This window comes from Taeniopygia guttata, chromosome 1, assembly GCF_048771995.1.
Source record: "Taeniopygia guttata chromosome 1, bTaeGut7.mat, whole genome shotgun sequence".
Classification (NCBI taxonomy): domain Eukaryota; kingdom Metazoa; phylum Chordata; class Aves; order Passeriformes; family Estrildidae; genus Taeniopygia; species Taeniopygia guttata.
Window position 1 is genome coordinate 54,506,690 of NC_133024.1, and position 13,663 is coordinate 54,520,352.

The following is a 13,663-nucleotide window of genomic DNA, read 5'->3' on the forward strand; positions in this document are numbered from 1 at the left end:
CTCAGAGCTTAACTGAGTGTTCTGATCAACCTGCCAGACCTACTCCGAAGGGTGGGTCAGAGCAGATCCACCAAAGAAAGGTTCTTTCCAGGTTACATGACTCTGGCTCTGTGACTAATTAATTAGGTCTGCTGGCCTAACTCAGTGGTGTAACTGAAGATGTGCGGTAATTTAGGCTTGAAATGCAGACCTTTCTTTGCATATATGATATTTGATAGGAACAGTGATTTTTATCGGGGTGCTGGTTCATGCAAACAAAATGTTATTCAGCAGACAACAACTAAATGTCCACCTCATCCAACCATCCATTGTGCTTGTCTTGGCTATCCCTGTCTCTCCTGCATGAGCTAAACTACACTTAACACCACAGCCTGATATCATAGACTAGCATAAATTCCAGTTCTACAAAATAGACAAGTTTTAGTTCCTCATGATAGACCATGCCATAACTTCCTGCAATGTTGTAGTAGCGTAAAACACTGACTTTCTCCCAAGGAAGGTGGAGAGCAGATGATTGAGAAGAAGCAGAACCATGGGCAAAACTAATTTCTGAATCATCACCCCTCTTTTTTGTTTTCATTGCAACTAAAAATTGGTCCAAAGACTTATGTTCTTGATGAAACTACATGCTGTGCGAAAGCATAATGTTATTAAGCTTGCTTATCAGACATGATAAGCAATGCAAGGTATATAATATAGTTAACAACTTAATTTGTACCTGTTGTGTTCAAAATAATCATCCTATTATCTTTACTTAACATTCTTTTACACCCAGTTAAACTAATCCAGTGAAATACATACATAAGAATAAAGCCTTTGATATGATCAGTAAATTAAATTAACTTGACTCCAGGAAGAAAAAGATAAGAAAATGCCTGTCCTTATGAGAAAGGTCACAAAGAAAGAATAAGAAGAATGCACACTTAAAACCAGAATTTAAAGAAATAATGGCCAGAGGGATATAAATGGCCTGCCTTTTTTGTAGGCTTCTGTCTGTTTGAAAGAAATCTTTTTCCTTGACACTTTACTGTATTCCAGATTAAGGACACTTTCTGATTACATGTTCTGATTAGATATGCCTTACATGGAAAGATGACTGGGGGTAAAATTAGGGGCAACAGCGAAGTTATATTCACACCCTAACAGAAGCTGTAATGGTAAAGAAATTATATGGCAAAATGCAGCTGCTACTCTTTGGATGGAAGGTGATCAGTATGCTTGAAACCTATTCCACCAAGATTCCCCACACACTGAATCTGCAACCTTAAGCACCTGCTGAGTGGGACGGAATGGAGGGAGGAGCAGAGTGGAAACCCTGTGGCCAAGGCTCTGTTGAAACCCTTGCAGGGAAGAGAATTCGATGATGCTTTGCAGCTGATAAACCCCATAGCAGCTGGCAGTCAGTCAGGGGGGAGAGGAGAAGATGTCTTGCTGCCAAGCCAGCAGTTCTGGAGAATTCACTCTCCTCGGAGGAACCTGGTTCATTACAGCCTAATTATAATACAACACACAGCTCCATCCTAAAGTTACCTCCCCCAAGGTATGACCACCTCTTACTGAGCAAGTGTCTACATTTTAGTGACTATACCTTTAAGAGTGAAGCAAGGGACTTTGCACCAATCAGTAACAAACATCTATATGACTACAGTTATTCATGCTCCATCTAAGCATAAAGAAATACTATAAAAATACATTGAGAGTGGGGAAAAATTAGGGAAGACTCCAGAGTAACTGCTGGGATCAGTTGATGGGCTGAACCTGTCCTCTCACTCATAGGGACAGGTAAAAACCACATTCTGTGTGTACTGAACACTTTTATTGTGGATTAGAGTTTGTCTGTACATTGCTTTGAATATGTTTCTGCAGTCAAATACCATCACAAACAATCCTCAAACCTTAACCTGTCACAGTTTTATATTAATAAAGTGCATTATTCTGTAAACTATTGGTGTGAATCCTTCATGTGTTCTGGCAATCACCAGCATAGGGGAAACACTGGAATAAAGGGAAAGACTCACTAAGGAGTCTCCATTGTGTTGCCCATGTGTGTCCCTGAATAAGTCAGTCAAACCACCCTCAGATCCAGCAGGATTGCTCAGGGACTGATTGTCAGTCCCTATAACAGGATGCTGACAAGGATCTTAGCTTTCTTAGGGCTCTGGCAGACAAACACTAAGGGTTAAGGACATCTCTCCTTTTCGTGTGACTTTTATTGCAGAAACCAAACATACTCTATTGCTGCAAAAAGTGAGAAATAAACACGTTAATGGTTTAAACAACAGCTACTTTGGCCAGTAGGTTATGAATATACACATTTTCTTTGCTGTTTTCCTCTCCACTTTGAGGGTCACATCAAAGCCGTGTCCCTGTATTGACAGAAGTCAGAACTTCAAACAATGGGGAAAACAGAATATCAAACTGTGAATATATGTGCAGTAGGGGTTGCTCAGTGTCATGGTTTGACACGGGAAGAGAATTTTTTTTGGAAGGAAGAGGTCCATCCAGTCAGGGGTCAGGTTTAGATACTGACACTTGGGGTGACAAATTGAAGGTGGACACGCCTCTGAGAACACAGAGGGGTTAAAAGCGGAATTCCCAGGAGGACTCGTCCTTTTTTTTTGGTTCGGTCACCGCATGGGACGGACCTCTCCCCTGCCCAGCCCGGGCTGGGTGGGGGAGGGGAGCCATGCGGCCTGCAGAGGTAGGCCAGGAGGTAAAGGATCGGAACCGGCTGGGTCAGCTCCTGCGGATGGAAGGGTGGAGAACATCTGGGATGTTTTTGTTCCCCCTCCCCTAAGCTAGAGGGAAAAGAGAAAGAGAGCCAGCAGACACCTGGGAGTTTGCCGGCGGAGGAGAAGGAGAAGGGCAGGGGGAAGATGTCCAGCGTGGGAGACTAGAGAAAGAGTCCTGGGCTGAGATTGCAGCCGTCAGGGAGTCCGGGAATTTTAACCCTTTCCTGTGAAATGAAGGCTTTATGAAATATTACTCCTCCTGAATTTGAAGAAAAGAGAGACAGCCTGAAACCTCAGATGTTCAGAGAAGAAGGTTGGGGGCAGATGATAGAGTGGCTTTTGGCTGGACTCTGCTTGTTTACCATAGACTGAACCACTCTTTCTTTCAAGAGGGACTGCATTTTAGGGGGATGCATTGGTGAGCCAAGAGACTTCCTTCAGCAACTACTAGTTTTGGAGTGGACAGAGAGAGAGCTGAGGAGGGTGTGAGGATGCCCTCCATCTTCAGAGAGGAAGAGAAAGCGATCTCTGTCTTTTGGACCCTCGGCCCCAGGGGAAAATGGGGGGGACTCTAGTCCCGAAATGTGATACTGGACTGTTGTTCCTGGTGGTCCTTGGCAAAGCATCCTTAAAGGGGCCCTATAAGCAGTCTCTGTCCATGCACGGGGGTGAGAGCACTGTGACATGGAGAGGAGAATGTCACACTGGCCGGTGTGTCTGGGCGGTGCCACGTGTGACATGGAAACACAAGAGGTGGCAGCTGTGTTTCCTGGGGGTCTGTGGTTGCAAGGGGGGACTCTTCTCTTCCCCGATGGACTCAGTATTGATTATATTGAAGGGTGAAACCTTGATTAAGGATCCAAATGGGTCTCGCTGGGGTTTGGTGGAGTTGGGTGGAGGGAGGAGAAATGTTTTGGAAGGTTTTCATTTCGAATTTTGTGTGTTTTTTTTTCTTTCCTTTCTTTTCCTTTTATAGTAGTAGTAGTAGTAGTGTAATAAAGTTTTTCCTTTGTTATTAAGTTTGGCCTGTTTTGCTCTGTTCTTGATCACATTTCACAGCATTTGATTGGTAAGTTGTATTTTCATGGGGCGCTGGCATTGTGCCAGCGTCAAACCATGACACTCAGCTAAGGCTGTGGATATGGAAGAAATGTCTTGCACAGGGATGACACCCTGGGAAAAGTGTTTTCTGAAATATACTTCTTGTCTTAAAGAATATGTCTCCAGTTAATTACTCCAAGATCAATTATAATTGAGGAGATGGATCTGTAAAACTAATCTCAGAAGTTTTTACTGCTATTTCCAAAAGCAGCTGTTTTACCTCACCTGTCAAAAGGTCCAGTCTATAGGATCATCTGGTCACACAGACAGAAGTGTTAAGTGGTGTGAATATGTCCTGGAAAGGGCAGCTAAGTCAAAGTTGGGCAACTTGACTGGAAAAGCAAATATTTTCTGCAGCAGATGAAATATTCACTAGTCTTAATGACTAGTAGTGGCTGCAGTGAGTTTTCTCCAGTTAATTTCTTTGAAATATCTTGGTTTCAAAAATAAACAAACAAAAAAAATCTTTCTTCCACTTTTTGAGTGGATGCATCAGTCACCTGCTGGAATCCAGCCTGAGCAAAGGAAGACATAAATTTACTTTAATTCTGTCTTTTCAAGTGTCTTTGTAGACTGTGTGAGGTATTTCACATTATAAATTAGTTTTTCTTTAACTGTGTATAATGGTTTGGTTTTCATTCTTGGCCAGTGATAAAGTGATCACACCCAAATAGCATTACCAGGAATCTTCTTTTGCTACAGCTCACCCACATCTTCTAACAGTCTTTCTGAGTGAGTCACTTGCTCTGTTGCTACACAGTTTCTTCTGAGAACAGGGAACAGCAGTAGTTTCATCTTTGGCTATTCCTCTCAGAGCCCTTTGCAATTCTATTCCTACTCATCTGGTTCATCTCCATTTTCTTAATTGAAAACTGAGATTTTTTTCCCATACAATGCATAATAGTGTGTGGACTTCCCTTTCAAATTTATTGACATGATAAAAAATGTATATGCATGTAGTTTTATCAAAGATGCTCCAGCCATAACAAGACTTGTAGCTGCATTACAACTGAAGGTGTGAAATGTGCTTATGTGTGTATGAATATACTTGTCCCTATCTTCTCACACCATAAGTTAATGTAAAATTTTGAGTGTTATTTATGCATGTACTTAAAGCTCTGGAGTAATTACTGTAGAGTAAATTAAAAAAAAAAAAAATAGAAGCGATGCAAAAATTATAAATCTTGCTTTATATTTGGGGGCCATACTAAACATAATTTGCCACAAAGCTGCATTTTGTGTTTGCAGTGTTTATCAGCTTTCACTATTTATAACAGATGGAACTAGAGCATTCTGAATGTTTCTATTAAACAGAAAATGGCACTGCAACATAAACACAATATTGTGGAAGTTTGGTCTCGCAAATTAAATTCTACAACCTGGCAGATAGCTTACAATATCATCTTATCCTCTTTTTTGTAGAATACAACTACAGCAGATATCCCTTGTCACATGTCCAGTAAGGGCAACATAATGGCTACGTACTCTGAAAGAGGAAAGGAAGGATAACACTGATATTCCACAAGAGCCACTGCATGGATTTCATGAGGTACTATCATGTATTAAAAGAAATAAATGGACAAGCAACAAAGACAATCTCTCCTTGTAGCTAAATAAATCTCAGTCTGATTTTGATCCTTAGGCAATTATGTCCCACCATATTACTGGTTAAAATACTTCTCCAAACAACTTTTTCTAAGTCAATAGAGAAAATAGCAGCCTAATCACAACCATCCCACACTGAACAAATGGGCATTGCTGATCTTGCAGAAACATCCTCTTCCAATGAATAATGTGTGCTTCCAGAACTCTGACATTAGCCATCTTTAGAGACTGTGAATAATTGTTTACTCATAGGCATTTATGTAAGTCCTTCAGCTGGTAAGTGTCTCCTTTCCCAGTTTTCAACATATTTTCTTTTTTCAGAGGCAGAAGTGTCTTTCCTCCTGGGTTTAGATAATACCCTTCCTTGTTACAGGTCTACCCATGACTAGAGTTAGACAGTCATTCATTGCCCATAATTTCTGTCTTCATTTATTTAAAACAAACAAACAAACTTCATGTATCCAAATAAAATCATAGGAATGCCAACTATACCAGTGAGTCAATGTGTTAAAATTCTCCCACCGCCATTAATTTATAACCTTCCTGAAAACTAGACCCACAGAGATCACCACAAAATGGCAGCATCATCTGTAGCTTTGTTCACATAAAAAGTTATCTCAGAGTTTTTATCTTCAAACCCTTGCAGAATTTTTAATCTCAGATCCTATTCCCTTTAGACTGCAGCCAGCCCCTGCAGAGTCCATGCAGAAGCAGGTTTACCCTGAAGGACTACAGTCCATGGAAGGGCAGATGCTGGAGCAGAAGAAAACTAAGTGGAGGAAGGTGTGAGAAAGAGAAGCTTCTATGGCCTGGGTGCAATCCCCATTCTTTCTGCACCAGACTGGGGGTAGGAGCGAGTTGGGAATGAAAGAATTACGTGAAGCCTGAGAAATGGGGGATGAGAGTGGTGGACGAGGCTTTAGTTTTTCTTTATTTTTCTTACCATCCTACTCTATTTTAATTGTTAATATTAACTAATTTTCTCCCAATCAAGCTGGTTTGCCCACAACAGTCATTGGTGAGCAATCTCCTTGCCCTCGTCTTAACCCATGAGTTGTTTTCTTATTTTTTCATCCTGTCCCACTGAGGAGGAGCAGGGAAAGAGCAGCAGGGTAGGAGATTGTTAGCCATACCAGTGTATCATCTTTGTAGCATCTCTAATTTGAACTGTTTCAAATGAGAGTATTGAAAAAGTCACAATTTTAGAAAAATATGAGCATGTAACTTCATGTTCTTAAGCTAATCCAATGAAAGTTTTCACTTGCCACTTTGTGGGTAAAGCTGGACATTCCAGTAAAAGACATACATACGCCTTATAATTTTTTAATTTCTCAAAAATTATTCATAGTAGTTTTCTTCATTTCTCATTTTTAATTACAGAGAAGGGGTGGAAATAATTTTAATTACCCCAAATAACATTTTAAAACTAATTCTGGTTCTTCCTAAATGTTCAATTTGTAAGATGTATGCACAAAGTAGCATTTGTCAATATATGAATACATAACCATAATGATATTAATGTCTTATCCAGGAGTCCCTGTTGGGACATCACACTTGCCAAGCAGAGCCAAGGCAGTCTTCTGTACCTTCCTCTTTCTTTCTACAGCTCAGGCTCTCTGCCATTATCTCCTCCAATCAAGCATGAATACATACATGGCTTCAGCTGTCATTCTGACAATTCAAGACACCAGATAGTGACAAATATAAACAGTGCTCTCAAATTTGGAAATCAGTATGCAAGAGGTGGTATGGTTGAACTTTGGAACCAATATAAGCTGAATCCATATAAAACAAGAAATACTGCAAATGGTATTAGACATTTCAACACCTATATTACATACCTTAAAACATTCCAAAATATATTTACAGTATCTGGAAGTGTTTCTGATGGATCTTACGCACATGCAGTGTTCAGTCGAGTGGATTGCCCCCATAGAGTTATGAACACATCTGATCCATAAAACTCAGCTTCCTCATTGACTTGTGTTTTGCCTTGTGACGCCTAATTATTTGAGCTAGCAGATCTAAAATGTGCTTATAGATTTGTAATTTTATTCTGAGTGAAGAATCAACTCAATCAAACTTCTATCCAATCTCAGAATGACATTAAAAATAGTTGGCAACTGAGAATCTGCTAAGATGTTTTTTATCAAAACAGTTGAGAATTAAACTTTTATTAAATTTCCTTAAGCCATTTATAAGATTAAAAAAAAAAAAAAAAAGTTCCTCTATATTTATGACAGTGGCTCATCTATTGCTACAAACCAAAGCAAAAAATTTCAACATAATGCTAAAAATGAAGTTAAAGTTTGTAGGTGGGCTTCTTCAAAAAAGTTCTGAATTTGGAGTTAGAGTACTCTCATGTCTTTTTATTTCATGTTTAATAACTAATTTTTTGCCTATGAGAGTCTTTTTTTTCTGAAACTTAGCACGACATAACTTGTTATTAATCAGCATTGTATGCACTCAAGTCTTGTTCTCGTCAGTTGCCCCAAGTGCCATAAAAACATAAGGAAGGCAAATATCTCAACTGAAAAGCTTAAGTTTAATGTTTTGTCACAGTTCAGCTGTTATGCAGGAAGCTGAATGTCTTATAATTCTTAGGTCTTTAGCTGATATAGGACCAGAGATTTTAGAAAGCTTATGTGGATAGCAAGGCCAGCTATTTCATTAAGCCAAAGAAGGAAGCAGTACAATTTCTGACTGTTTCACTAATGGTAGACAGCAATGGAACCTTAGAATAGGATAGTTCAGTTGGAAGGGGCCTAGGATAATCATCTAGTCCAACTGACTGACCAGTTCAGGACTGACCAAAAGTTAAAGCATGCTATTAAGGGCATTGTCCAAATGCCTCTTAAACACTGACATGTTTGGGGCATGGACCACTTCACTAGGAATCCTGTTCCAGTGTTTGACCACCCTCTCAAGAAGAAATGCTTCCTAATCCAGTCTGAACCTCCTGTGGTGCAGGTTGAAACTATTCCTTTCTGTTCTATCACTGGTTGGAGGGAGAAGCAATCAGAATATCCCACTCCATTTCCCCTCTGCAGGAAGCTGCTCTAGAGAGCAATGAGCCTCCTTCACTCCAGACTAGACAAACCCAAAGTCCTCAGCTGCTCCTCACAGGACTTGTGTTCTAAATTCAGATTAAGTATTAATAGATAACCAGAGTTGAAATTACTATGTGTGCATGTGTGTACACTGGAAGGAAAACACAGGAAACACCAAGAGAATTAAGTCAGAGCAGTCCAAAGAAGAGAATTCAGAGTGAAATATTATCAGATGAAAGATGTGTCTCCTATTTCTTATTTTCCACCATATTCAGGAAAATAGGATTCCATGTACATTTTTCAAAAATAAACAAGATTACAACAAAGACATTTTTGATTGCAAAATCAATTTCAGGGGAAAATAAAACAATCTGAAAGGTCTCAAACTGCTTAACTTCCCAAGTTATATCTCTGTGGAATTGTGTCTTGCTATTCTTCTTATTATAGAGCTGTAAGAGAAAAGAAGGATGTTATTTCCAAAATGTTAGATTTTGTGAGTTACATACTGAAGGAAAAACAAAAATATATTTGTGAGGCAATGAAGGATTATTGTACATTCATTTAAAGCTAAAACATACAGTTTGTAATTTAAAAGTAAATTATTCTATATTTAAATGCTATATTTTTCTTATGAAGTGACTTACCCAAGCAAAACAGCAATGCTAATTTGTCATAAGAAAGCCATTTTGCCATACAGAAATAGAATATTTTTCAGTTAGAGTTATTTTAATCATTCTGTGATATAGCTATTTCTTCTTGCATTGTTATTTTTAAATGTTAAAAATAATCCTGTCAGTGGTAAAGAAACAGAACAACTTTTCAAAGTTTACATTTCTGTTCTTATGAAGACAACATGCTGAAAAAGAAAAAATACAAACTACCCAATCTTCTTATTCTAAACCAGGAAGTGTTCTGGGCATTCTGCTGGAACATGGGAGGAAGTTTTGGTCCTTGCTCTGAAGGTTGCTCGTATTTTTAAACAAATACAGTTTAATGTAAGCATTACTGTTCGAGAAGCCTTGTCTGAAAATCACTGCTCTCTTCCTTCTTGGATGATTCCTTTTTTCACAAACCTTTATTTAGGCTTTGCATCTCTGCTTTTCCACATGGTCCTTGTATACTGAGCTGCACAATGCTGCATAGGTCATGACGTGCTCATGTCTGAAAATCAGGGTATGTTGAAGGGATTTGAGTTGAGCCAAAGGAATGCCTGCCTATGTGGGGATTGCAATGGAGGAAGAAGGGACAGGCAGGAATGCAGCACTACCAAATTAGAGTGAGTAAGATATTAGACCAAGCTGGAATGGATAGCTGTGGGCAACATAGCTGACTTTTAGCCTCATTTAAAAAGGGTTTAGCAAGACTGCATTTTTTCTGATCATGTCAGCATCCTGCGAATGTACCTATTGATGTAAATAGTCACTGCCTTCTTCCCACAGATAAAATCTTCTGGCTATTTGTTGTACAGTAACAGCAGCAAAAAGCAGGAGTACCCCCAAAAGCCAGATGACGAAGTGTGTGTCCAAAGAAATTCTTCCCATCCTGTGACAGCCCAGACAAGGCTGAACTCCTCCAGTATCTCCATCAGTTCCAGTGGAGGCTGCTGTGCCTGAAGCCCCTGGGAATGCCCAGTGTAGGTCCATGGACAGAACAGAGCCAAAGGGATTCAACTCCAGCTGCGTACAACCTAGTGAGGGCAGGAACAGCATCCAAACTTTGTGTGACTGCTGTTTCTTGTGCTCCCTCCCACGTAGACTTTGATTGAGGTACTCACACAGTGTGACTGCAATGTTGTCCCTGCAGACCATCCCTCCTTCTTCCCTTGGGAAGGGGGTTTAGAGGTATTTCCAAGGCAGATTAACACTCCTGGGGTAAAACTGGCCCATTTTGACAAAGATTTTTCCTATGGAGTGTGGTGATGCAGAAAACAGTTGCAATAAAGGAAAATAACACTAAGAAAACATCATTCAAATGTCACCAAGACAAATATCCCCTGTTGTGGCAGCCAGAGGCCACAGAGCTCTAGATGTGCTGTAGCAATTCTTCAGGGCTTCTAACAGTGGTAGGAAACAGCTTTCACCTTTTCCTCAGGAAAAAATTACCACTGCAATTCCCAAGGCAACAGCTCACAGGCGTGCTGAGGGTGAGAAAATCCGTCTCTACATCTGCTCTTTCAGCTTTGCTCATCAGAGGTTTCCTTTTGCATAAATGGTGAAAGGTAGGAATAGCAGTTAGATGTTCTGAGCCACTCATCCCTTCCAGCACAGACGTCTTGCACGCCTCATGTCACTCTACTGTAAGTAAAGGCCAGGACTACTTTTCAAACACCACAAAGATGTGAAGGAAAGAGCCTGAGAATGGACCTATGTTTCTCAGTCAGTGGAACAGATACCAACACTGCTTAGGAATGACAACACTCAGGCTCAAATTACTGTGCAGCTTTAAAGAATTTTCTAATCAAAATTAACTGTATCCAACAAGCAAAAATTTGGTTTCTTTCCTATTGTACAGTAAATCACTACAAGCTTTTACTCAGTGTCTAAAACTGAAAGAGTCTGGTTTCAAATGCAAGATAGTAATGAAAATAAAACCCAGAGATATTCTCTGTGAAGACTGACAAATTTCAAATAATGCCAAGTACAAACATTCCAAATACACAATTACATAAACTATTTCATTTTGCAATAAAATGCATTAAAACATTAAATTTTTAATGCTCTTTTACCATAGACTATGCAAATCAACAAGTCTATATCTTCCAACAATAGATGACACTACAAATTCCTACATTCACAACAACATTAAATAATGTTATAGCATATTAACATTTGCAAAACTAATCATAACTGCCTAAGTAATATATGATTATCAACTTAGCTCTAAAACACTTACATAGATTTTTTTTTTCCTCACAGCAAAACAGAAAATTACGATAGAAGGAGCAACATCTCAAACATATTTTACTTTTTTACACTGATTTATCTGAACTGAGAACTAGGAAAATATTCCACTATCAATTACAATGGTGTAAATCACAATGGTCAGTGTAAAAGAGGTTTCTAGCAGCCATATTGTTTATTAGCAGCCATAAGCACAAAATCTGTTGTCTACTTATAGGAGCAATAGGCTGAATTTTACATTTCATTTAAAAATCAGCAAAGTAATTTTAGGCACAGGTCTTCCTTAGAAAAGTACAAAAATCACTTTTAAATGGACAAAGCTTGTTGATGTTTATTTGTGCAACAGGAACACACCTGCTATTTCAGGACAGGAGCCACATGGGTTTTACTTCACAGAGTCAAGCCTCAGGAGCTGCTCATCACGAGGACTACTGCAAAGACAGCGTGATATCTGAGAATGCTGCTGAAACAAAGGAAGGATCTGGACTGTGGTCTGCACACCTTAACACAGCCCCAGGTTAGACAACCAGGCGGCCATTTAGCGACCACAGAAGGCTATCAACCTTTGTATAAGATGATATATACAATACATCCCCCGTGCTCTTCAGCAAGGTGAAGGTAGGACTGAAATCAGCTGATTAGCAGCTGGTGGGAGAAGAATAGTCACAGATTTATAGGTCTGAAGCACTGAACAGAACAAAGGGGACAATTATGGCATATATGGATTCATGTATTGGAAAATTACAAATCAGTCTTCTTGTGCCTGTGATTTTCTCAATAGAGCAACTCCTTACTAGTATGTGGGTTACTGAAGTGTCTTCAGCAGACCAAAAGAAAAGGAGGAGAGGGACAGGAATGTGAACTTCACATCAAAATGGATGTGCATGCTGATATGAATATGCAGGTGTAAGAGAGGGGTAAGAGGTCTAAGGAGAACATGGGGATGACTGACCTCTGTCTAAACTGGAATAGCCCACTCATCAGTCTACTTGCCATCAAATATCTTCCTTCCTATAGACCACCAGCATTGGCTTAGATCATCAACATAATTTACAGAGCACTATAAGGAAACCCATTTTTAAAAGATTTTAGGCAATAAAAACCATGACTTCAGAAACAGGGAAAGCAGTGAGGTAGCAGTTTCTGCTTTAGCATTTGTTGTAGGTACAGTTTTGAGATACTTCTGCCATTATCCCCTCATTCAACCATTACCAAAACACACTGTTGTGCATCAGTTGTTAACAACTGTTGAATTTCAGTGACAGTCCCTGGGAGGGAAATCGTATGACATAAGTCAAGAAGCCCTGCATGCACCTCTGAAATGTAGTCTTCCTTCTCCAAGTAACAAGAATAGTCTGTTCCATGTACTGTGGCAAATCTCCAAGCGCCACGCAGGGCTGAACTTTAGATGAAGTTGGCATATTTGAAACAGTCAGCCTAAGTCAGCCTCATTGTTTGGATCAACCGTCTCTAAACAGACCTTAGAAATAACCATTCAATTTCTCCTTTAATATCTTCATTTTTAATTGGCTTGTTGCATTCTTTATATGCATTGAAATTCTAGTACACTAGCTCCTGTGGGAAAATAGTACTCAGCAATTTGAATTTGTTAGCTGCTCTGAACATAGGGGACCTGATTTTCATTTATGTTACAGTTGCTTTATATTGCTCAGGCAGTAAATTGCATTTACACCCAGTAAACGAGCAACCAGAGTAGTGTAAAGTAACTTTAGCATGAATGAGAATTAGGCCCAAAGCCTTCCTAAGTTTTTATAGCAGCTCTGTTAGTCATCTCAATTGGTGAGATAGGGATTGATTGACAAACAAATAGCAACACAGTATTGCCTAGTTTGGAAGGAGAATTGGGCCAGGGATTAGAAAACCCCAATTCAGCAAAGGAAATCAGACTGGCTATTAAAAGCCTGAAGTCCATCAAAGCACTAAGGCCAGATGGTTTCAGCATACATTTTTACATTCAGCTAAGTATAAAAGATGAAATAGCTCCCCTGCTGGTTAAAGTATTTCAAAATTATTTACAGATGGGAATTAATGTTAACGAGTCCTGTAGCTAACTCCCTACATACCATGCTGAAAATTTACCATGCTCAAGTTCAGTCCCAGCCAATGCACCAGAAAGCTTCATCATTTGAAAATAAAAATAGATTTTCCATGTTTTATCATGTATAACTAACCATTTTAGTTTCACATCTAAGAGGCTTAAAGAGAAATATGATAAGGAGGGACAGAGCTAGTACCAGAAATGTCCTCAACATGA